Consider the following 25,036-nt stretch of genomic DNA (forward strand, 5'->3'; position numbering starts at 1 on the left):
GCAGGTTAATTTAAGTTTTCCTTTGCCTTAAGAATTTTATTTTGGGGCGGTGCCTGTGGCTCAAAGGAGTAGGGCGCTGGCCCCATAAACGAGAGGTGGTGGGTTCAAACCCAGCCCCGGCCAAAAACTACAAAGCAAAAAAAAAAAAAATTTTTTTTTTTTTTTTTTTTAATTTTTCTGTAGAGATTTTCCTTCTGGCTTCTTAGGGTTATAGTGAGTAACAGAAATGAAGGAAGGATGCCAAAAGATATTTTAAAGTAGAATTGTGTCCCTAAAAACCCGGTCATTATTTTCAGGGTTTTTTTGTTTGTTTTTTTTTTGCAGTTTTTGGCCAGGGCTGGGTTTGAACCTGCCACCTCTGGTATCTGGGGCTGGCACCCTACTCCTTTGAGCCACAGGTGTGGCCCTGTTTTCAGGGTCTTTTTAAAGCAGATGAGTTTTGAGCTCAGTGCCATCCTTCGTGCTCTTCTTCCGACGCACTGGGTGCTTAGTGGGAAAGGAATGGTAGTTCTCTGGGAAGAAGCATTACGTTTGTGAGAAGAGATGTGAAGTTGCCAGGTTCAGGGCAAGTAAAGGACTGAGAGATGGGCTGAGCTGGACTGTAAGAGAATGCTAAGATTCCTCAGCTGGTTTTTTTTGTAACAAGCCTTCACTGGACTGTGAGTAGCCCCCTTGCCCAGCCTTTGTGCTAGAAACCCCCACCCTTGCGGTTCATCTCTGTGCTCCGCACCCGGACTCCGTGCTGCTCTAGCCCCGGCCAGCTGGTGGGGAAGGGTGAGCCAGTGCAGTTCAACTCACCTCTGCCAGCGTCCAGAGATCTCAGCATTGCCAAGACTTTTCATATGTGTTCTGTTTCTTAGCCTACTCAGGAGGTTAATAGCAGCATGCTACTGACAGGTGAGTGTGAACTGACTGCTAAAGCAGAAGGAATCAGAAAATGACAGCACGTCAACAGTTTCACTAAAAGTTGAGGCCCATGTGTGTGTTTTTGTGAACAGCATCTACCTTCTTTTTTTTTTTAGAGACAGAGTCTCACTTTGTTGCCCTCTGTAGAGTGCTGTGGGGTCACAGCTCGCAGCAACCTCCAGCTCTTGGGCTTAGGTGACTCTCTTGCCTCAGCTTCCCGAGTAGCTGGGACTACTGGCCCCACCACAATGCCCGGCTAATTTTTTGTTGCAGTTTAGCGGGGGCCGGGTTTGAACCTGCTACCCTTGGTATATGGGGCCGGCACCCTACCCGCAAAGCCACAGGCACCACACAGCATCTACCTTCTTCTTTTTTTCTTTTTTGAGACAGAGTCTCGAGGTTGCCCTGGGTAGAGTGCCATGTGTCATCGCTCATAGCAACATCCAACTGTTGGGTTGAAGCGATTCTCTTGCCTCAGTTTAGTCTAGACGGGGTCTCACCTTTGCTCAGGCTGGTCTCAAACTCCTGAGCTCAAGCCATCCACCATCCTCAGCCTCCCAGAGTGCTAGAATTACAGGCTTGAGCCACCAAGCTCGGCCAAGCATCTATTTTCTTAAAGAGACCCAGTTAAGAAAGAAAAGAATTTCAGGGAAAAAATATTAGTCAGCTGGCTAGGTTCTGAACTCCACAGTCTTTGTACCTGGGCATTATGAATGACCATCTAGAACCTTTTGAACTTTTGCCACCAAGTAATTCTGAAAGGGCAGATCACACCAGTAGTAGATAATGGAAAGAGCACAGTGTCCTCTGCCCAAAGAGTCAAGGTATCTGAAGAATCAAGGTACTTATTATTCAGGTGGTAAGGAAACGGCTAGTTCAACAGTGATAGCTTATGAAGTGCAGAATCATTCAGAGATGCAGGAGAGGATCACAGGTAGTCACTGGGCTTTACTTTTCTCCTAGAATTTTTTACTGTTTTAGGAATCAACAGATAGAGGAAATGGTGCAGATTTCATATTTCAACGCTCCATTTGGCCACTATGTAGCTGAGACATGGGGACAGTTCTTTACTTCTCTGACCCTGTTTGCTCATTTGGGAGTATGGAAATGGACTTTGGCAAATCTGTTGGGAATTGTTCAGGCCAGGAACAGAGTAAAATGAGATGCTGTCTAGCACTGAGTAGCAGCTTAATATGCATCAATTCCATTCTACATCAGTCAAAATTTAGTTTTTTTTTTTTTGTAGAGACAGAGTTTCATTTTTTTGCCCTCGGTAGAGTGCCGTGGCGTCACACAGCTCACAGCAACCTCCAACTCTTGGGCTTAGGCGATTCTCCTGCCTCAGCCTCCCGAGTAGTTGGGACTACAGGCGCCTGCCACAATGCCCGGCTATTTTTTTTGTTGCAGTTTGGCGGGGGGCGGGTTTGAACCCGCCACTCTCGGTATATGGGGCCGGCGCCCTGCTCACTGAGCCACAGGTGCCGCCCAAAATTTAGTTTTTTTATACGGAATAATCATTCCTTATATTCTGTTCTTCTCCATTTTGAGTTGGGAAACATGAATGATTTTATTTAAGCCAACAGTTTGATGATAAAAGGAGCTGTTTGTCAGAGTCCTCTGAGTGCCTTCTAACCAATAGATTCTGAGTATGAGAGTGGGCAGGTTAAAAATGCTAACTCCGCAGCCGGTACACTTTGCCTCTGGCAGATTCTTAAACCATTTGTTTACTATTTTTTAACTCGGCCTGAGGTCCACTTAATCAGAGCAACAAAAGAAACATAGTTCCAGAACTTTGGAGTTTCTCTGTGATCACAGAGAAATGAGAAATTGTTTTCTGGACGAATGCGCTATTCACTTCTGCTCTGTGTGGAATCGGTACATGAAAATGTTGGTGGGCTGTGAGGATAAAGATAATTGGAGTGAAAAGCCTAGGAGGAACCCACGGTACTGTGTGGTTGTAGGAGTTTTGGTGGTTTTGTTGTGTGTTGGTTTTTACAGTTCGTGGCAGCTGCTTGCCCGCTTGCTTTTTTTTGAGTCATCGAGGCTCTAGACAAGTAATTTCCCATCCTGAAGCTCTTTAGTCTTCTGAGCTGTAGTGGATATACTGGGATGTGGCTACTAACTTTAAAAATTTGCATAAATCCAGCTGCCTAGGCTCTGGAAAGGCTCGATCTTTGCACCTTCCCCCAGGTGATGTGATTTGGGGACGGGGCGCTGGGTGGGGAGGTGATAGGAAAGGAGGGAAGAGAAGGACCCAGCCGGGGCGCTGCTGGGGAGGGACAGCCCGGCGGGGGCTGGAAACGGAAGGGCTGCGAGCCGGCGGCTGGCCGCGAGGCCACCGGCAGGGGGAGGCCCGGGCCCAGGCCGAGCCAGCACGCGGGAGCCCGTGTGGCGGGGTGGCCCGCCGTGCAGGGGCTGGTGCCGGCCGACCATGGCCGCCGTGCGTGCCGCGGCCCCCCTCGCCCGCCCCGCGCGCCGGCCGCGTCCCTCCCTCCCCGCTACCAACACTCGGATCTCTCTCGCTCTTTCTCTCCCCTGTGTTTTCAAACAGGAAGTGCACGGCTGTCTGTAACGTGCTGCCGAGTCCCAGGATGGAGGAGTGAAGTCGCCCGTCGCTGCGGTTCCAGCCTCCGGAGCCCGCCCGAAGCCGAGTTCCCAGAGAGCGCCCTGAGGGAACAGGGTGGCCGCCTGGTCCAGGTGCGCGGGTCGGGGTCGGGAGTCCGGGCCGGGCCGGGGGTCCAGCTCTGCACGGCAGCCTCACCGCCCGCACCCCCACTGCTCGTTCACCGGGGGCTCTGCCTGGGAGTGTCGACCCGACCCGGATGGGCCGGCTTTGTGCAGCGCGCGCTGTGCCCGGACCTGCTGCCCGGGCTGTGCCACGCGGGGCTGCCCGAGCCGGGAGTCCTCCTGCAGCCTCCCCGGCTGCCCGGAGCAGCAGCTCTTTGTTCCTCATTGCTGGCCGGGGGGTTTCTACGTGCATGTTTGGGGGGGCGCTGAGTGGGTCCAGGGTAAGGAGAAGGGGGCACAGGAGGAGAGGATGAGTGGTGGGTGAACTGCCTGGTGGGCAGCAGAGAAGAGTCTTGGTGTCCACGCTCAATTCTCACCTCCAGCTGGTGAAAGGGGAGCCTGGTTCCTTGCTTCCTATTTTGGGAAAAGCAGGTCATCATCACAGACTGAGGGAATTAGTGATGCAGACACCCACCGGAAAGGTAGGCACCAGAAATGAGGGGCAGCAGGGAGTGCTGAGGTGTTTAGTCTGGTGTCTGGCTTGTTAACTCCACTGTGGTTTCTTAGCCAGGTTTCCTTACTGAGACAGAAGGTACTTTAATAGTATGAGCCAGGCATCTTTATTAAATTCCATTAGTCATCAAAGCAAGATGGGCAGTGACTTTTCCGAGCTTCACCAGGTAGGTTGTAATTTCATGTCTGTACCTCGCTGCATCTCACATGTTCATAGGAGAACAGCATGCCAGGAGAAGGTTTGTTTTCGTGTGACAGACTTTTTGCCTCTTGTCTGTTGGCTGCTCCCCTCTCCATGATGAAGGCAAGTTGACTTCTTCTCCAGTGAAAGCCTGGCCTTGTTTTACCTCCTGTATTTATCTACCTAATGAAACTCCAGTCTTGGGGAGAAGCCCCATTGCTTTCTCAGTGGAGGGACACTAAGGGAAGTGCATGGTTCAGAAGAATCGGTTTGATGGGATGATTATACGGGCTTGAATTAAATATTTGGACAGTACTCATGCCAGCAGCATCTCCCTACTCTTTATTTTGGAGGAAGGGAAGTGAACAAATGAGGAGAGGGAAGTGAGACTGTGCCAAAGGAGGGAAGTGAATAATCACAGTCCCACGTGCCCTGGGCTTTCACCTTACGGGGTACACAAGGTTACTCAGGATTAGGTATAGAATTTAAATCGAAGGATGCTGATTATTCTGTTCTCATGCTGAAAAATTAATAATCACGAATTTACTGCATCATTTTGCTTTAAAGGGAAAATCTTTTGTATTCAGGCTGATGAATTTGTACTGACCCCTTCCCTTCCTTTTTTCCCATTTCAGCAGTATGGAAGTAATTCAAATTATAAAATCCTATTGTTCCAAAAGTCCTATAGAAATTTAATCTCTTGGGTGGCGCCTGTGGCTCAGTGAGTAGGGCGCCAGCCCCATATGCCGAGGGTGGTGGATTCAAACCCAGCCCCGGCCAAACTGCAACAAAAAAAATAGCCGGGCATTGTGGCGGGCGCCTGTAGTCCCAGCTACTCAGGAGGCTGAGGCAGGAGAATCATGTAAAGCCCAAGAGCTGGAGGTTGCTGTGAGCTGTGTGATGCCACAGCACTCTACCGAGGGCGGTAAAGTGAGACTCTGTCTCTACAAAAAAAAAAAAAGAAGAAATTTAATCTCTTAAAATGCAGCTGCTTTGAACATTGTGATGATATCAATAATTAGTATAATTGTGTGAGCAGTATGTAACTGAGAACGGAGCAATTTCATCGTTACTAGATATATAGATGTGGACTTTTTAAGTTTAATTGTGAGATGTCTGTGTTTATGCCTCTTCTCTTGCCAAATACATCATGAGATTTAAAGTGAAAACAAATCATCAAAAGATTCTTGGAAGACTTGGACAGCCATAGTGTTTGCCTCTATTTTTACACCCAGTATACTCCTTTCCCTCCAATTTGTTAGTTTATTTGGTGACTTTCTATAGCATCTGTCACTCTGCTCTAAGATACAGTAGAACAGCTTTTGTGACCCTCCAAACCTGTCTTTCATTTAGGAATAGGATCTACTTCCACAGTAGGTGGAATACAAACTCAAGAATAATAATAACTAGCCTTTAGATTGTCATTTTCTATTAACAGAGCATAGTTTTCTATATCTTCTTTAATCTTTTCAACAATGCTAAATTGTTCCTTTCAACAGTATGGTGAAATGGGATTCATTTTCTACAAGTTATGGAGAGAGGACACTGGGGCCTAATCCCTATCAGATGGGAGTTGTCAGTGGTCATATTATTAAATGCAGATGCTGGGACTTGAAGAAGGGTCTTTTGATTTATAATCGGAAAGTTGCTGCCTAAGGAGGAGATAGTAATTCTGATTCAGGTGGTCTTTTATCATTCCGGAAAAGAACTGATAAGTGAAATTAGCTTTACCAAATATGTAGGGTTTTTTCCCCCACCCTACTCAAGCTAGAGTTCAGGGATTTCTTCTTTTCTACTCCATGTTTGAAATTTGTACATGTCAGTGACTAGATTTAGCTATGTTTGCATCAGCATGATTTGTATTTTGCTGCCAAAAATAAGTAAATAAATTCTCATTTAATTTATCAATATTTTTGGTCAGGTCTTAGTGAACAAGTATCTTTTTGAGGGGGTCAAATTAGCATATTTTGATATTTTAGAATTAAATAAAAAACACCTCTGGTTTACCCATAGGAAAGTTTTCGTCCCTGAAACTAAATTAACTATTAAATGGTGTATGTAACTCTCCCCACCCCCTACTTTTACTGCCACTATGCATAGCCTCTGTTCTCTCACCCCGGTTTAGAATAACCCATTGAGACTTTCACATTACAGAAAAGCATGAACAAACCCATGTTATTTTAAATTATTGATGAAATTGTTTTATAATATTCCTTAGGTGGAAGTAAGTTTGTTTCCTTATCTTTGAAGTGTTTCAAGTTGAACCTCTCTTTTAGCTTTGGTTTTAATGTCGTACCATAAATTATGGTTTCATTGTTTTATGTTTAACTTGTTGTATTGCCAATTAAAATGTAGTAACATTTCCACATTGAGAATCACTGGGTGGAATATTTATTTTTTCTTCAATAATTAGAATACTTGTAGTGGTCTATAGCTTCCCCTCTGTAAAATTGTGCCAAAATGTCAGGAGTGGGGGAGGGAAATAAATAAAATGGGGGCTCATTTTTTTGTAAGGGAGGAGCACAATGCCACATGTATGATTTCCTTTACACATGATGCCTCGCTGTTTGTCTGCTGGTGAGCTGCAATGGCTTATGAACTAGCTGCACATCTCTTCCAAAGGAAAGGCTAAAAATAAAAGGGTCACTAGCTTTGATATTAAATGTCAAGGAAAAGTTAATGGCCAAGAGGGGAGTAGGAATGGAGACAAATGTGAGTTAAGATTTTCATTTTTTAGGAAAATTAGCCAGGCCTTGTGGTGGGTACCTGTAGTCCCAGCTACTCGAAAGATTGAGGCAAAAGGATCACTTGAACTCAGGAGTTACAGGTTGCTGTGAGGTAGGGCTGACTTACTCTAGCCTGGGGCAACAGAGTAAAACTTTGTTTTTTAAAAATATTTTTATTTTTTGGGCGGCACCTGTGGCTCAGTGAGTAGGGCGCCGGCCCCATATGCCGAGGGTGGTGGGTTCAAACCCAGCCCCGGCCAAACTGCAACCAAAAAATAGCCGGGCGTTGTGGTGGGCGCCTGTAGTCCCAGCTGCTCGGGAGGCTGAGGCAAGAGAATCGCGTAAGCCCAAGAGTTAGAGGTTGCTGTGAGCCGTGTGACACCACGGCACTCTACCCGAGGGCGGTACAGTGAGACTCTGTCTCTACAAAAAAAAAAAAAAAAAAATTCTTATTTTTTTCAAAACATTTTACCTTCATGTCTATTATTTTAAAAGCACTGTCTTCTTCGTCAAATTGTAAACTATAAACCAGTGGTTGTCAAACTTTACAAAAATCGAGAGACATTTATTCAGTACTAAAAGATTTCAAAGATCTTGACTTTTTGAAGTTTTTCTTGCCTTTGATGATTATAAATACTGAGTGAGACAGTTATTTAATATCACTTAGCTGAATAGATAAGTAATGACCTCAGTGTGTGCCTGTAATTTGTAAAGTAATAGTACATGTGTGAGATAGGAATTCAGTACCCCACGGACCCCAAAGTCCACGCGTTAGGAAGCAGAGCCAAAGTGTAACAACGGGTACAGGCCAAAAATGTTGAAATAATGATGAAAAATGCATAGAATGACAGCCATCAGGTTATAAAGATTCCCAGATAGAATTTTCCCTTTGTTGTCATGATTTTGGATCTGGTCTTCTTTCTGGATTAAAAATTTTTTTTTTTTTTTAGAGACACAGTCTTACTCTAGCCCCAGGCTAGAGTGCTATGACTTTCTATTAGCTCACAGCAACCTCAGACTCCTTGGTTTATGGGATCCTCCTGCCCCAGCCTCCATAGTAGCTGGGATGATAGGCACCTGCCACAATGTCCGGCTAATTTTTCTATTTTTAGTAGAGGCAGGATCTCACTCTTGTTCTGGCCATTCTCTGAACTCCTGAGCTCCTGTGATCCTCCCTCCTCACAGAGTAACATGACAGGCGTGAGCCATTATGCCCAGCCACACCTTTGAGATCCTTGAAGTTAGTTATGGATAACTGGATTTCTTCTAAGACCATTTTGCCTATAGTACATCATTGAACATACCTTCTTCCTGTTTGTAGGGTCAAGACTCTGGCACCAATTGCGGAATCACCATGGTCATAGTCATTACCACCACCCTTACATTCATTTTCCAGAGGCTAAAAGATGCTTTCCAATGTTAGTTAACCTTTAAAAAGTTTGTGGAAAGTGTGCAGAAGGGTCGATATTATTTATCCCTGTTCTGTAGTGGAAAAAACTGACAGACAAGTCATATTGAATTGGTTTCTTTGGTTTCTGTACCTGTTGTTATGACTATAGTATTCTGCCTACGGGGGATTAAGCAGGGCACAGAAATCTTTCAGGGTTAGTGTGTGAAGTTCTTTTCTTTGGTTAAAAAAAAAATCATTCTTTGTAGTGAACCTCTTGTATTTGCCAGTCACTGTGTGTGGATTATCTCTAATCCTCTTGGTAGTACGCAGAGTGAGTAATATCCCTGTTTTATGTGAAGAAACTGAGGTAGGAAGGGATTGTAACTTATCAAATCACATGGACAAGTGAAGGCTTGGACTTGGAGCCAGATTCCCTAACCCCCAAAGCTAAAACACTTCTCGCTCCTCATCTCCGGCTTTCTTGTCCTTAACCTAGCCTGTGACAGAATAAATCACAGTTTGTTTAGTCTCACCTGCCTTTTAAGCAAGGGTTAAGTAAAAACTACAGAGTATTTGCAGAAATTAGGAATATGCGCATGTAAGATGTCTTCATTTTTTTCCCCTAAGGAGCTCAGATGTATAAAATTTATTGGCTTTATGAGAGTTTCAAAGAGGCAGTATTGTCCATAACAACATTGCGGGATTCATGCATACTAACTGTACAGCACTGTTAAGTTTATGTATCTCCCCCAATAGCAGATAACAACTTCTCTTTGTATTAACAAATTTCCTTTCATTTTGCCTTTTTCTGATTATTGGCAGGGTTGAATATTTCTTTGTTTACTTAAAAATTTCTTTTCTTCATGAATTGTCTCATTATACCTTTAGCTTCCCCCACCTTTTTTTTTTCTATTGAAGTCTCTTGCTGTTTTCTTGCAAGAAGTTCCTTGAAAAAAAAATTTGTGGAGTTTGTAGTATAGTCAAGAAATTAATTCCTTGTTGTTTTGAGATATTGTGAATACTTTTTTCTGTTATATCACTTCTCTGATAACTTTGCGGTGCCTTTCAATAACAGCAGTGGGACAAGATCTTTAATTTTAATGTCGTTAAACCCATCAGTTTTTACTGTTATTATGGTCTGTATCATTTCTTAGCTTTTTGTCTAAGGTGAGGTGTAGTATTGTGGGCTCACAATATAGTCTCTCCTCACTTTCTTATATTAACTTTATAGGTTTCCTCTTACCATTTGACTTTCTAAATTATTTGGAATATGGTCATATTGTAAACCAGTTTCTCCAACACTGTTTATCGAATAATCTACTCTTCCTCCACGGATTTTTGATGCTACCTCTAACATACAAGTACACATATGAAGGCTGTTTCTGAGATCTCTGTTTTGTTCAGTTGACTTGTTTTGTGTTCCTGGGCCTTTGATACACTGTTCTAATTCTTACATGTATGTTTATGCGCATGATTGATACACTAATATAAAAGGTTCAAAAACGTTTAAGGTTATTTGTAGGTACATTCATTGCTGTTATTTGTACATGTTGACTCTTTATACCTATAAATTTTCTGGAAATACTTCTGCTTATCTAGGAACATTGTTTAATTTACTTACATGGTAACATAATTTAATTTTAAAGTTCCTTACATCCTTTCCTTCTCTTCTCTCTGCTGCCTGCTTTCTCTTCTCTTCTCTTCTCTTCTCTTCTCTTCTCTTCTCTTCTCTTCTCTTCTCTTCTCTTCTCTTCTCTTCTCTTCTCTTCTCTTCTCTTCTCTTCTCTTCTCTTCTCTTCTCTTCTCTTCTTTCATTTTTAAGCAATTATGGCTCCTTTTCATGCAGGGTCATCCATGGAAGACAGTGGCATCTTACTTTAAGGTCACATCTTCTTTAGTGCTCCTGGTATTGCTTTTGAATGAATGTTTTAAGAGTTGCATATTTAACCCTTGTATATTAAGCAAGGGTTAAGTAAAAACTACAGAGCCTGTGGCTCAGTCGGTAGGGCGCCGGCCCCATATACCGAGGGTGGCAGGTTCAAACCCGGCCCCAGCCAAACTGCAACCAAAAAATAGCTGGGCGTTGTGGTGGGCGCCTGTAGTCCCAGCTACTTGGGAGGCTGAGGCAAGAGAATCGCTTAAGCCCAGGAGTTGGAGGTTGCTGTGAGCTGTGTGAGGCCACGGCACTCTACCAAGGGCCATAAACTGAGACTGTCTCTACAAAAAAAAAAAAAAAAAGAGTTGCAATGCCATAATACATGAGTGAATACTGTTGGAAGCCCATTGATTATAGATGTCTCTTTACTATTGGGAACACTTAATCAATTTCAGTTTGTTTTTCTCCAAGTTTACTTTGCTGCAGTCTGTTCTTAGTTCACTGGCTCTCATCTCTTCTCCCATCTGCAATTTATGGCACATTAAGCGTTGGGTTACTTTGTCTGATAAGCAGGTATTTGTTTGCCTATGCAGATGGACACAGGCACACAAATTTCTATGGCAATTTTCCCTTAGTTTTCAAAATGTGATGAAACAGTGTTGTACATAACATGGGTCATTGTTATAAAGAAATTTGAAATTATTGTGGGGACAAATTTTGGTCTCAATGGATATTTCATGACACGGTTAGTTTAAGACAAAGATACTACCTTTGGTCATCAGTTACAGGATTATTATTATTTATTTATTTTTTAACAATCAGGTAGAACCAAGATGGGTGATAGGCTATATATTTTTTTCTTTTGTCTGTAGTTCTTAAGGTGTTTTATGGTCAGTCATAAGAGAGTTGTAGTCTTTACCGTTATGCAGATTTGCTAAGCTTGCACACAGTCTGATAAACTTATAATATAGAATGTTCTGGAGTTAAAACCTGCATAGACAGATGCGATCGATGTCTGTGGGCGTTGGAATTGTTGTCCTATTGTGCTGTAAAGGGGGGTTATTTGGTATTCACCTGAATTTGATTACAGCAGCCCAGCTAGTGACCTGACCGAACTTACTGTCCATTAGAGGATGGATGCTCTCCTTTTCTCATTCACATTCCTCTGTGCTCCCCTCAACAGCTGTCAGCTCCACCTGTCCTGCCAACCTCCTCTCTTATTCAATTATTCTAATATAATTGGCGGCCAAGCTATTTTATCCATTCAATAGACATTTGCTGAGCTCCAAGCTATTAAGTCTTAGTTCCCCCAGTTCCTGTGTCCCCAGTCATTGTATTGAGTTCTGAGGATACATGTGAATGTGACATGGTGTGTAATCTCGGAAGAGAGACGCAGACCCTGTTAGCTGAACTTACCATATAAGGCACTTGACAACAACACGTTGTGGTAAATGATAAGAGAGTGGGGCATATAGGGGGGAGGGATTTGTTCATTTTTGTTTGTAAAGAAAGAATTCCTGAAGGAGGTGATTTTGGTTTGAATATTGAAAAGATAAGATTAATTACCAGGCAAGGCAAGAGCAAAGCCAGACAGGAGAAACTGCCCAAGGTCAGAGCCGCAGAGAGCTCAGTGCATGAGGACCGTGGGATGTGAGTGGCTGGGGCGGACAGTGCCTGCTGCTCAGGGGAGAGGAGGCTGGAGGTGCCTCTTGGTTTGGATTTTTTGTCTAGCCTCTATCTAGGGTCATTTCATTTCTGAAAGTGTGGACTTTATCCTGGCAGCTTTGTGGGATCATCAAAGGCAAAATGAGTGTATTAAGTGCTGCCTTAAGATATGTGTAAAGAAAGCAAGGACAAGTCCAGTGGCTGTTACATCCCAGCAGAGAGAATGAGAACCCGAACTAAGGTGATGATGGAGAGAAAGAAGACACAGTAGGAGAAAGGTTGGTTACTGACCAGGTGGAAAGGAGGAGGAGGGCGTAGGAGGAAGGTAGAAGAAATGAGCCGTGGTTTTTCTGACTGGGAGATTCACTGTCCACAGGTATCATCAGTAAGGATGGAAAATATAAGAGGAACAAGTTTGGAGACAACAGTGAGTTCAAGCTGAAATGAAGTTGGAGTGTCTCCTTGTGAGGCCTGGGCCCGAGGAGAAAAGTCAGGGGTGGAGATGTGTGCAGGGGAGGGACTGGAATTGATCGTTGTAGCCGTGAATGCAGCCGAGATCATGCAGGGATGACCAGAGGGTCAAAGACTGAGCAGACAGAAGAGAAGACAGAAAAATTCAGGAAAGTCTAAAAACAAAAATTAAAATAGTGAGCACCAAGGGCTATTGTTTTGTTATTTCCATATATTATAGCATGCAATCCTTACAACAATCTCGTCTGAAATACTATAATTATTGTTACTGTCTTTTACAGATAAGGTGTCTGAACTTCAGGTAAGCAACTTTCCAAGGTCCTGAAATAGTAAATGGGAAAAGCTGTCAGGTTTGTCAGAGGCCACAGGGTGGTCAGGAAAGGTGCAATCCTCGTATAGGATATTGGATTTGACAGTTAGGTGTCTTGGTAGTTAGAAGAGTTCTAAAGTCTAAAACAGGATTGTCGGCCTGGTACGGTGGCTCACAACTGTAATCTTAGCACTCTGGGAGGCTGAGACCTGGAGTTCAAGACCAGCCTGAGCAAGAGTGAGACCTGGAAAACTGAGGCAAGAAGATCACTTGAGACCCAGAGTTTAAGGTTGCTGTGAGCTGGCAGGTGCATGATGACACAACGGCACTCTATCCAGGGCTACAAAGTGAGACTCTGGCTCAAAAATAAATAAAACTGGATTGTTTTGTTGTGAGGGAGAGAGGAGGAGTTGAGAAAGCAAAAGGGTGTGTCTGTGCATGTTTTCCTGTGAAGGAATTTTATGTGTGTGTTTGATGGTGATGAGAGCTTGTCGTTGAGAATAGTGGAGAGAAAGTGCCTAAAGGCAAAAGAGGGAATAACTAACGAGGAGTAAGTTCCTGAAAAGATGTGTGGGGCAAGTTGTAGAGTACAAGTGGGCTCAAAGGCATTGGCACTGAAGGAAGTCAGGGTGCTCATTCCATTGGGACAGGAGAGGAGGAGAGGGCTGTGTGACTGTAGATGAACATTCGTGTGGCTGGGAAGGAGATTGAAAAAGTTCATTCCTGATGGCTTCTGTATTCTCCGTAGAGGAGGTGAAATCTGCTAAGAGTGAGGGGTCTTGAGGAGACAGCTAAAAATCGTAATAGTTAACTTTCAAAAGAGGGCACTCATTTAGGATGAGAAATAGTTGTGTATTGGTGAGGGCCTAGTGGCGTTTTGTCGATAGGGGCTTGGTGCTTATGATTTTTTTTCTTTTATTTTTTTTTTCCATTTATTTTATTTTCTTTTTCTTTTTTTTTTATTGTTAAATCATAGCTGTGTACATTAGTTCAATCGCCTGATTTTTTTTCTTCTGGCTGATTGAGTACTGTGATATGAATAACATGAGTGACCTTTTAAATTAGAACACACAGGCCTTGCCCGCAGTGTTAAGTTTAGATGGGGATGGAAGGAAGGAGAGGGAGAAAAGGAGGACTGAAGCAGCAGGACACTGAACGTGAGGGAACTTGAGTTCCAGTCCTCCCATTCATGGGAGGTGGCCTTAGGGAGGTCTGCTCATCTCTCTGGGCCTCAGTTTCCCCATCTCATGGAGGAAGTTACACTTACCAATCTGTTAAGTCTTCTGTAGCTCTCGGAATATCTGTAAGACTTGCACCTCATTAGACAAAAGTGAGTGGACCAGATAATAAGAGAAGCTAAGTTCCTGTCATTGGTCATCTACGGGTCCTTCTGATAGCAGCGATAATGCCACTGCCTTTGGGGGAGGTGACAGCATGAGGCCGGGCAGCTGTCACACAACCACACCCCAAATGTGTGCAGGTGTGGTTGCACGTGGCAGTGGGTGAAAGGCAACCAGTGAGATGAAGGGAAGGACCAGAGCGTGGACTGCAGTGGGTGCATGCAGTGGGCAGGGCAGTTGGCCGCGAGCCAGTCCTGCTGTGAGCCACAGGTCCCTGAGGAACCGTGGGCAGCAGGCGATTTGGCCATTTCCTGGGAGGGGGCTGCTCATCGTCTTCCTCTGTTGCCCCTCTCTCTCCCTAATTGCATTTTCTTTCCCCGGGCTCATATCCCCCCTTTTAGTTAAAGGTGTGGTCTTCCAGAAGAGAGCTGAGTAGTTGGAGAAGATGATGTTCTTACAGCACCTGTCCCGTCGTAGGAGGCCTTTCTCCTTCCTAATGCCTTCCCTGCACCTTGCTATTTCTTTTTTTGAGACAGTCTGATTTTGTCACCCTCGGTAGAGTACTGTGCCGTCATAGCTCACAGCAACCTCAAACTCTCAGGCTCAAGTGATTCTTTTGCCTCAGCCTCCCGAGTAGCTGGGACTTACAGGCGCCTGCCACAATGCCCAGCTATTTTTTTAGAGACGGCGTCTCGCTCTTGCTCAGGCTGGTCTCGAACTCATGAGCTTAGGCAATCCACGCGTCTGGGCCTGGGATTACCGTCATGAGCTACCTTACTATTTCTTTGCCCTAAGAGTGAAGCATTTCATCATTCTTTGGGTTAGGTATGTTCTATCTTCCTCTGGAAAGTTTACTTACTCTTCAAAGCCATTTAACTGTCTGTGATTCCTTTTAAGAAAAAGAATAATATCTTAAAGCCCTGAAGGTGTGGCTAGCATCGGATAAGTGGTTCCAGAGATGATTGTAGTAATTTAACAAGCCTAAGCAGGTGATAGGACACTCCTTTCAAAGTTAAGCCTGTCATCTTTCTGTGCTCTTAAAGATTTAAGAGAAACCTCCAAAAGGCATTTCCTTTTTTCCTCCATTAAGCTATTACACAACTTAATGCTTGGAAAATTCTTCACGAGAAGAAACAGGGTGTAACAGTTTTTGTGAGACATTTTTTAAAAATTCACTCTTGTAGCTTAAGTCTGAGAATACTACTCTCCCTCCACCCCACGGGTCTAGTTCCTTTCTGAAAGTCTCCATGTTTCCATATAATTAAGTACTCTTCAAAGTGAAACATAGTTAAACAATTAAAACCATTTAACTCAAAAGTTAAAACATGATCTATAAATGTATTCTTCCATTTCCTGAGAAACAACAGGAAGGATTTGCTTTCTCAAAATAAACTAAGTAGCCTGACTCTGAACTCAGAGCAGTAGAGATCAAAGATTCCAGCGTCATCACATAATGGGAAAATTTCAGTCATTTTCTAACCTCAGAAAATCAAGTCTAATACTAGTCTTTTTGCATGTGGTGTTAGGATATGTGTATACAATTCAGAAACGCACCTTTGTTATATTTGAAATCGTCTTAGCCTGAATATATTAGTGTGTCTAGGAGAGTGCATTTTCAAGATGTATTTGATCAGTGTGAACATTCTACACATGCAGCAATGGAAAACATCCCTCCTGGACATTAAATTTAGGAAGAGTAGAGAAGAACCAGCCGACTTTCTGCAACCATACAGATTCTAATCTTGACATTAAGCTCACTAGATCGGTAGATTATTTTGTAGTTATGCTAGGAGGAAAAGTTGAGCAGCTCATGAACATTGACCAGCATTGAAAAGGGAATCTGCTACAGTAATTACACACACACACACACACACAGAGGTAAGAATTACACATGCAAGTAAGAATAAGGACATTTATTAATGTTTCTCTACTTCTAAAAACAGGGTATCAGAACTTGTTGTAAAGAAAGGAAGGGAACCCTTTTTTAGACGGCACATTATCATTTGTGGAATATAAGCAAGATGAGGAAGAAGTAAGGTAGAACCTTCACAGTTGACCACGTTCTTAAATTGCCCTAATTTTCGTAGATTGGACATGTACTACGTGTATGTATAAGTACAGTAGGCCTAGGTCCTTGTGTTGACAACCTCTGTATGTCGACCAGTTTGTTAGACTTTAGTGGGTGGTCAGTTTACAGAGGGTCTTACTGTACATGCATTCAGCATTCATCTTTCATTAATTTGTATCAAATATGTGATTCTATATTCCCCACATAATGTAAAATAGGTCAACATTTGGAAACATTGGACAATGCCCATATTGAGAAAATTCTAGAGACATTGAAAACTTTATAGAATTTCTCAATAGACTAGATTTTTCTGTGTATTTGTCTCTGAAGAAAAGGTAGAAAAGCAAATTTGAAAGCAATGTACTGCTTACGATCTCAGTTTCTTTCTTTTTTTTTTTGTAGCGACAGAGTCCCACTTTATGGCCCTCGGTAGAGTGCCGTGGCGTCACACAGCTCACAGCAACCTCCAACTCCTGGGCTTAAGCGATTCTCTTGCCTCAGCCTCCCGAGTAGCTGGGACTACAGGCATCTGCCACAACGCCCGGCTATTTTTTTTTGGTTGCAGTTTGGCCGGGGCGGGTTTGAACCCGCCACCCTCGGTATATGGGGCCGGCGCCTTACCGACTGAGCCACAGGTGCCGCCCCTCAGTTTCTTTCTTAATACCTTTATTTTTAACCTAAGTCTTTTTAACAAGTCTCTTGTAGATAACATGTCATTGGTTCTTGGTGAGGTGACTTGTGCCTCTAATCCTAGCAGACTGGGAGGTCAAGGCAGAAGGATTCCTTGATTTTAGGAGTCTGAGACCAGCCTGAGCAAGAGTGAGGTCCTACTAAAAATAGAAAAATTAGCTAGTGGTCATGGCAGGCACCTATAGTCCCAGCTACTCAGGAGGCTAATGCAGGAGGATTGATTGTTTGAGCCCAAGAGTTTGAGGTTGCTGTGATCTATGATGCCAGCGGCATTCTACTCGGGGCAAAAGAGTGACACTTGAGGCTCTGTCTCAAAAAAAAAAAAACCAACATATATTTGGTTCTTGTTTTTCTGTGCACTCTAACAATCTGTGTCTTTTAATGGGTATGTTTAGATCATTCATATTCAAAGCAATCATTGACATGTATATAGTTGGATTAATATGTTTATAGCTGTTTTCTAGTTTTGCATTTAAGTAGAGATGATTTTTTTCTTTTTCATAGTTTTCTAAATTATCTTTTTTTTTTTTTTTAAATAACAAGCAAGTGTTACTTTTATAATCAGAAACAAAGCTCTTTGATTTTAAAATTTGTATCTTGTCTTTGCTCTTACCTAGGATAAGCACACTGTCATATAACTACTTGCCCTCCACTGGTAGAGAAAAAGAAAAGGTTGGTTGCTTTTTACGGTGTATTGGGGTTGTTGTCCCTATAAATCTTCTCTGCCTACCCAGTGAGAAAGAAGCCTCAGAATGACCTGGAGTCAGTCAGTCCACCAAATGGTTTGACATTAAGTTTTCTACTTCAAATTACCAGACTCTTCTGTTTCTGCATAAATGATGTTTTCCGGCAGTGCCTGTGGCTCAAGGAGTAGGGCCCAGGCCCCATATACCTGAGGTGGTGGGTTCGAACCTCGCCCCGGCCAAAACTGCAAAAAAAAAAAGGGGGGTAGGAATGTCTTTATGCCTCTTTACTGTCTTTTTCAAAAACGAATGAGGAGAATAAGAGTATTTGACAATTATTTTGAAGTATAGCTTTCTACACAAAACTTGTAATAGTTTTTTGGTTTGCTGATATGAAAGGGGATTTCAGGAGTAGTATCTGTGGTAATAGGTGAAGAGATTAAAACTAATGTGAGACTGTTGGTTTCAGAAACTCAGACGCCCCCCCCTCTTGTGAAATATTAGAGAAAATTATCATTACTATTCTTGTGACATTAATTATGTCTTCTGAATTTGGGTTTACATGTAAACCTAACCCAAATTAAGAGTTAAGGATGACTGCAAACAGATGAATTCTTGATTTTTTTTTTTTTTGAGACAGCCTCAGAAGTCACCCTCGGTAGAGTGCTGTGGCATCACAGCTCACAGCAACCTCCAACTCCTGGGCTTAGGTGATTCTCTTGCCTCAGCCTCCTGAGTAGCCGGGACTACAGGCACCCGCCACAACGGCCGGCTGTTTTTTAGTTGTAGTTGTCATTGTTGTTTGGCGGGTCTGGGCTGGATTCAAACCTGCCAGCTCAGGTGTATATGGCTGGCGCTTTAGCCACTTAAACTACAGGCCCTGAGCCTGAATTGTTGATTTTAACAAAATGGTTTTATTTATTTATTTATTTATTTTTATTTTTATTTTTTTTGCAGTTTTTGGCCCGGGCTGGGTTTGAACCCGCCACCTCCCGTATATGGGGCCGACGCCCCACTCCTTTGAGCCACAACAAAATGGTTTTAGTGCTTACTAAGCTCCCATGTGTTTTCAAGAAAGTTGTTGTAAGTTTTGTAATACCAGTTTATTGGCCTATAAAGTTGGGAAATTATCTTTTGCTACTCATCTTTTGCATTCAGATAAATAAATGGTAAGTGAAGTTTTTTTGTGTCTTCTGAAAGAAGGGTCTATAAAAACAAATGTCTTTTCTTTTGTATATTCAAGTGAAAATTTATGGATTTTTTTTTTTTTTCTTTATGATCCCCTTTCATATCAGCAAACCAGACAGAGGGAGCTCTGTCTCCCTGGGTAGAGTGCTCCCGAGTAGCCTGGGGCTACAGGGCTGAGCTACCACACCAGGCTAGTTTGTTTCTGTTTTTAGTACAGACCGGTCTCCCTCTTGCTTAGCCTGGTCTCAAACTCCTGAGCTGAAGCATTTGGCCTCCCAGAGCGCTAGGATACATGTGTGAGCCCCTGTACCCAGCCTTAGGAATCTTTATTCTAATATAGCTGAGTAGGAACGGGAAATTTCATTTAAGAAATGAAATGGTGGTCATATTCTGTTTAAAAGTATTAAAACTAAACATTTGATATAAACAAAAATAGGAAACTTGTGAATGAATTCTTATTTCTTTTTTTTTTTTTTTTGTAGAGACAGAGTCTCACTGTACCACCCTCGGGTAGAGTGCCGTGGCGTCACACAGCTCACAGCAACCTCTAACTCTTGGGCTTACGCGATTCTCTTGCCTCAGCCTCCTGAGCAGCTGGGACTACAGGCGCCTGCCACAACGCCCGGCTATTTTTTTATTGCAGTTTGGCCGGGGCTGGGTTTGAACCCGCCACCCTCGGCATATGGGGCCGGCGCCCTACTCACTGAGCCACAGGCGCCGCCCGAATTCTTATTTCTTAATACATTGATTATTACAACTGTGTTTATACAGATTTTAAAGGAAACAAAAATGCAAACAATTGCCATTTAAGAGATTAGGAGTAAATTTAATAAATTGCCTTTATATTTTGATGTTAGATATTTTACAAGGTATAGAGAGGTCAGAAATCAAGCTTCTGCAATGCTTATCCAGATAAGCTTATGGAGGTATTAAATTTTTATTATTTTTAGGATATATTGTACTACTAGACTATCAAGTAGATGTGGAGAGTAAGGGTAGGTCATTGGACTCTTGTTTTTTTTATTCATTTCCAAATGAGAGCCTTGATACATGGAAATATTAGTGAAGGAAGAATGATGAAAATTCTAGAGCTTATTACCATCCGAGCCCATATATCTAAGCATTTACCTGTATTGGCCTGGGTGCCTTCAACCTGCTGCCTTTGGGCCCTTCCCTCTCTGTTTTTAATTTGTTCAAAAATCTCCATTATAATATTCTGTCCATTAGGTATAGCTGTGAAAATTACCTGAGTGAGAAATGAAATAATCCTTCCATTATTTTTAGTACAGGGAAAGGATTATCCATAACCTCGAGCTTTTATCCCAAAAGAACAGATAAAATAGGTTATCTTTACTTTTGTGAATGTAAACTATAATGCTTTAATAACTACTCTAGGAAAAGATTGGTAGGCGCCAGTGTCCACTGGCCTTTTCATCCCTTTGCTTCATGATGGTTCCTTTTTGTTTCCTGATCATTTGCTCTTTGGAAGAAGTGAGAGCCTGTGGTCAGTCCTGCCACATAGGCCACAAGATGTAGATTTAGAGCGGTGTATTGGCAGAAAGTCCGCCTCTCATCTTGTGCTTCCAAGAAGTGGTTGTAGGCAGTGAAGTGCAAATTTTAAAATGACAGAAATTATCTTGGCAGCATGCTATAGAAATACTGAACATCAAAATAATATTTATATAAGTGTTAAATTCAAGGACTTTTTTTTTTTTTTTTTGTAAAGACAGAGTCTCACTTGGTCGTCCTCGGTAGAGTGCCGTGGCCTCACACAGCTCACAGCAACCTCCAACTCTTGGGCTTAGGCGATTCTCTTGCCTCAGCCTCCCGAGTAGCTGGGACTACAGGCGCCCACCACAATGCCTGGCTATTTTTTGTTGCAGTTTGGCCCAGGCTGGGTTTGAACCCGCCACCCTCCGTATATGGGGCCGGTGTCCTACTCACTGAGCCACAGGCACCGCCCATTAGATGTTTTATAAATGTTTATGCACAATGTATAAAATGTGGCATATGAAATATTTTATATATTTGCAAAAGTAAATTTACCTGCTTTTTAAAAAAGTATTTAATTCTAAATGAGTAGTTAGTATATTGGGTGGGCAGGGACATTAACAGGCCAAAAAACATCACTTCTACAACAATCTCAAATTACCTATTTGCCAACTGTTATTCCCACTTCATGGATGGAGCCAAAAGCCAAGAAGTTTGAGTTGATGGTAATTCATTAGATGAGCCTCTTATTCTTAAGTGAGTTGTCATCAGTGCAGGGCAAGAAAGCTCCCAAATCTACTTAAGGCAGGCTTATGTCTGAACCATTCCAAGATAAAGGAAGTGGACAATTTAAGCTTTCCTGGAAGAAATAAAAACCTCTGCACTTGATCTCTCTCAAATCAATAATATTTTAAACTAAATCTTTTGAGCTTACCTAAGGCAAGTGAAGGTAAGTCATTTCTTTCTTCCCTTTTTCTTTTCGAGACAGTCTCTGTCACCCTGGGTAGAGTGTTGTCATCACAGCTCACAGCAACCTGATACTCCTGGGTTTGAGCAATCCTCTTGCCTCAGCCTCTGAGTAGCTGGGGCTATAGGCACCCACCACTATGCCCAGCTAGTTTTTTCTATTTTTGTTAGAGATGGGGTCTTGCTCTTGCTTAGTCTTGTCTCGAATTCCTGGGCTCAAGCAATGCACCCACTTCAGCCTCCCAAAGTGCTAGGATTACAGGCGTGAGCCACCATGCGTGCCCGGCAACTCATTTCTTTCTGAACAGAAATGTGTGTACATCATTATCATGAAATAACTAAGCAAAGACATCCTTCTCCTTAGTAAGGTTACTAATCCCAAGGCTCTTTACTCTTCTCTTACAAGTTCAATATATATATATATATATATATATATATATATATATATATATATGAGTGTGTATGTGTGTGTATAAATATAATTATAAATAAATATATGTATATAAACATATATTTATTCACATACAAAATAGGTCTTTCTTTGAGATTTTTCCTTAATTCTTTTTTTTTTTTTTTTTGTGGTTTTTGGCCGGGGCTGGCTTTGAACCTGCCACCTCCGGCATATGGGACCGGCGCCCTACTCCTTGAGCCACAGGTGCCGCCCTCCTTAATTCTTTTAACAGTCTCCATCCCTCCTTTTAAAGTTATTAACAAGGGCTTTGACAGGAAATTTCATTTGCTGCAGATATGATCATATTCTGAGATAAAGGCAGACAGAAGTTGCAGGGAGGCAGATATTAGGTTAATACAAGGGACACACCTTCAAAGCCATGCAGAGCTGGACTATGTGTAAGTGCTAAATTCATAGATGCATCGCATCAAGTGGCTCAGAAGCTTCTTTCTAGTGTAACGATCTCTATTTCTCTGACTGCATTACCCTGTGCAGGGCCCTGGCCCTGAGGCCTCTTTTGAGAGGCTGTCCATCCTTGGCCAAAGGAGTAGAGGAGATTTGAAATCTCATGGCTGTAGAGCAGAGACGCTCTCTGAGGTCACAGAGTGTGTCTGTGTCGTTCTGTCACAAGCTTTGTGCTGGAAGAGCCCGTGCCCGAGTACCAGCTCTGCCTCCTGCTAGCTGTGTGGCCCTAGGAAAGTAAGCTGAGTTCTCTAAGCCTCAGTTTTCTCCTCTTTAAAATGAGGGCAGAAGAGGGCGAGGATTATCATGTGAATTTAATTTACATAGAGCTCTTGATGCGGTTATTCCTTCCGGCGACTTTATGATTTGGTGGTTTTTCACTCTGTGCCCCTTTTCCTTTCACTCCGTCCTTTTTCTGCCTTCTCAGAGCTGCTGGTACCTTTCTTACCTTCCATTGTCCTTTTCCCTACCTGCGCCGTAGGGCCTCCCAGTGATGCCGTAAGCCTCTTCGGTAGCATTACTGTCCGTGCCTGATACTGGGCAAGCCGGTGAACAGGAGTTGATCCTTTGTGTCCTCTGGACTTGGCGTATGGGACAGCCCTGGATAATACCGGGACCCATCACCGGTTTAGCTTCCCTGGGTTTACTGTGACACTTGCTGCTCCGTAGGTGAGGGCCGCGGAGGATCAGATAGGAGTTAGATATAGATTTAAAAATTTTGTGCAAGGACTTAGGGATGTAGCCATCTATGTTGGTAATATTTTCTTTCCCCCTACTTAAGTTTCCGTTTTGGAGTCAGGCTTGTAATTGCAAATGTTGTATTTGAGAGAGAAGAGTGTCAGGTCCTGAAGGGCCAGAAGCATTCATTCTCTTAAGACTGATGTTTAACATAACTTGGGGGAATAGCTATAGATACGTAAGAGAAAGCATAAAAAAATTATTCATTACAAGCTATTTGAAGATCCACTTGCTTGGCAGAGTGATGCCATTTAGAAATGTGATAGTATTTTGTTAGTATATCCTTCATGACTAAAAGAGATCTGGTTGTATACAGTTAGAGACATACAGATTGTTACTTTTAGAAGGAAGCTTTCGGGCCACTCAATGCAATGATTTTTCTTGTATAAATGATGAAATTGAGAATAAGAAACGGGAAGTGACTTGTTCCTTGAAGCATAACTCTTGAAATTAAAAAAGGCAAGTGATGCCAGGCGCAGTGGCTCACACCTGTAATCCTAACACTTTCTGAGGCCAGGATAGGAGGCTCACTTGAGTTCAGGAGTTCAAGAACAGCCTGAGCAAGAGCAAAATTACCATGTCTGCTAAAAAGTAGAAAAAATTAGGTGGGCTTGGTGGCAGGTGCCTGTAATCCCAGCTACTCTGGAAGGCTGAGGCAGGAGGATCACTTGAGCCAAGGATCAAGTTGTAAACTGGAACTGGATCGCAGGTCAGTTTTCCAGAGCATAAGTTTATAGTTGCTCCCTTTTCTCTCTTGTCTTTTGCTTTCCTTATTGCCTAGGTAATGGGGGCACAGGGTGTGGAATGTAAGATCTTATTGTGCAGACAGTCCAAGGGATATCGTGTTAGCCTCTTGGCTTCTGCAGATAAGGCATTTTTTTCCTTTGATTTTATGGATGGGGTATTTAAGGCCTTGTTTTTATTTATTTTTCAGTTTGCTATTTCAAAATAAAAATGATTTTTTAGTTCTATGTTATTGTAAAGGTAATAAATCCTCATTTAAAGGAACTACAGGAAATAAAGGAGAACATTAAAATAACCTCTGTAGCTACATAGTCAGATGATAAAGTGGACTCAGATCTCAGCTGTGTCCTTGACGAGCTGTTGGACTTTAGGTAAGTTTTATAGCCTTTCAGTGCGTCAGTTCCCTGCATGTAAAACAAGACTACTAATGGTGCCTGCCTCATATCTTGTCACGAGGACTAAGTTCTCCTAAAGCATTTAGAACGGTGATTGGCATTAGCATGCATGACACAGTGTTGACTAAATAAAATAAAGGATCGCCCACATAAGTGCCTTCAGGTCTGCAGCACCTGAAGGAGGAGGCAGAGGCAGACGCAGACCCGGAATGTGGATAGATGGCACAGTGGGCGGGTGTCGGGCTGAGCTGTGTGGAGACAGAGGCAACTGAGGGTAGCCTGGGATGCTCTAGTCACCCTAGTAACCTGAAAATAAAGATCTGCTGTCTCTCACTTTCAAGGTGCTCAAAATGGTTGTGCCTCACCTTTTTCAGACTCCTTGCTTTCAGAGAGTTCATGCAGGCCAAGGCTGTTTATTTCAGATTTTTTCTCTTGCAGACTAGGCCAGACATGAACTTCCTTTCATGTGATATTTTCTGTGGTCTGGGTTAGTTTAGTTCTTCCTTTGTTTTCTTGTGCTTTGGTGTGAAGAAAGAAGATGCCCTGTTTATAAAGCCTTGGTGTCTTTCTTTCATGTATAATGCATTCTTAAACTAATTCCAGTTGCTCTGACCCTTTGAAATTTTGAAATTGCTTTGTTCCGGTTTTTAAGCATTTTTGAAATATTAAAAATGTTCATGAGGGGATGGGCTGTGGGAAAAATTTGCCAGGGTTGTTTTTTTTTCTCAGACAATGGTCAGTTTTCTCAGAGAGATTTTATGCTGGGCTAAATTCTGCCAGGTGCATTGGTCATTTGAACTTGAGTCTAGCTCTTTTGATATTTAAATCCATGTTTTTGCAGTATAAAGTGCAGAGACCCACCCTCTTAAACCTAATGCCTGGGATGTGGCGCCCTTGCCCCACTGTCCCTTCAAAGAAAGGTCTTAAGTAGGGCTTGGGTTTTCATGAAGCACCATGTTAATGTGAGGATCAAAAGATTTGTCTTCTGTTTTTTGTCTTTGAACCAAGACTTTCCAAAAAGGACACAGACTTGTTTTGAATATTGCCGCTGCCTC

General features: G+C 42.7%; 1 protein-coding gene across 1 annotated transcript in view; it reads left to right on the forward strand.

Annotated features, from left to right (window-relative positions):
• Window positions 1-3,522: 3,522 nt before the first annotated feature.
• Window positions 3,523-25,036, forward strand: part of LRRC8D (leucine rich repeat containing 8 VRAC subunit D) — a 104,187-nt gene continuing 82,673 nt past the window's right edge. The window contains exon 1 of the mRNA XM_053590838.1: window positions 3,523-3,603. The gene's annotated coding sequence lies outside the window, so the exon portion shown is untranslated. The remainder of the gene's footprint in view (window positions 3,604-25,036) is intronic.

Source organism: Nycticebus coucang, chromosome 5, assembly GCF_027406575.1.
Source record: "Nycticebus coucang isolate mNycCou1 chromosome 5, mNycCou1.pri, whole genome shotgun sequence".
In the NCBI taxonomy this organism is placed as follows: Eukaryota; Metazoa; Chordata; class Mammalia; order Primates; family Lorisidae; genus Nycticebus; species Nycticebus coucang.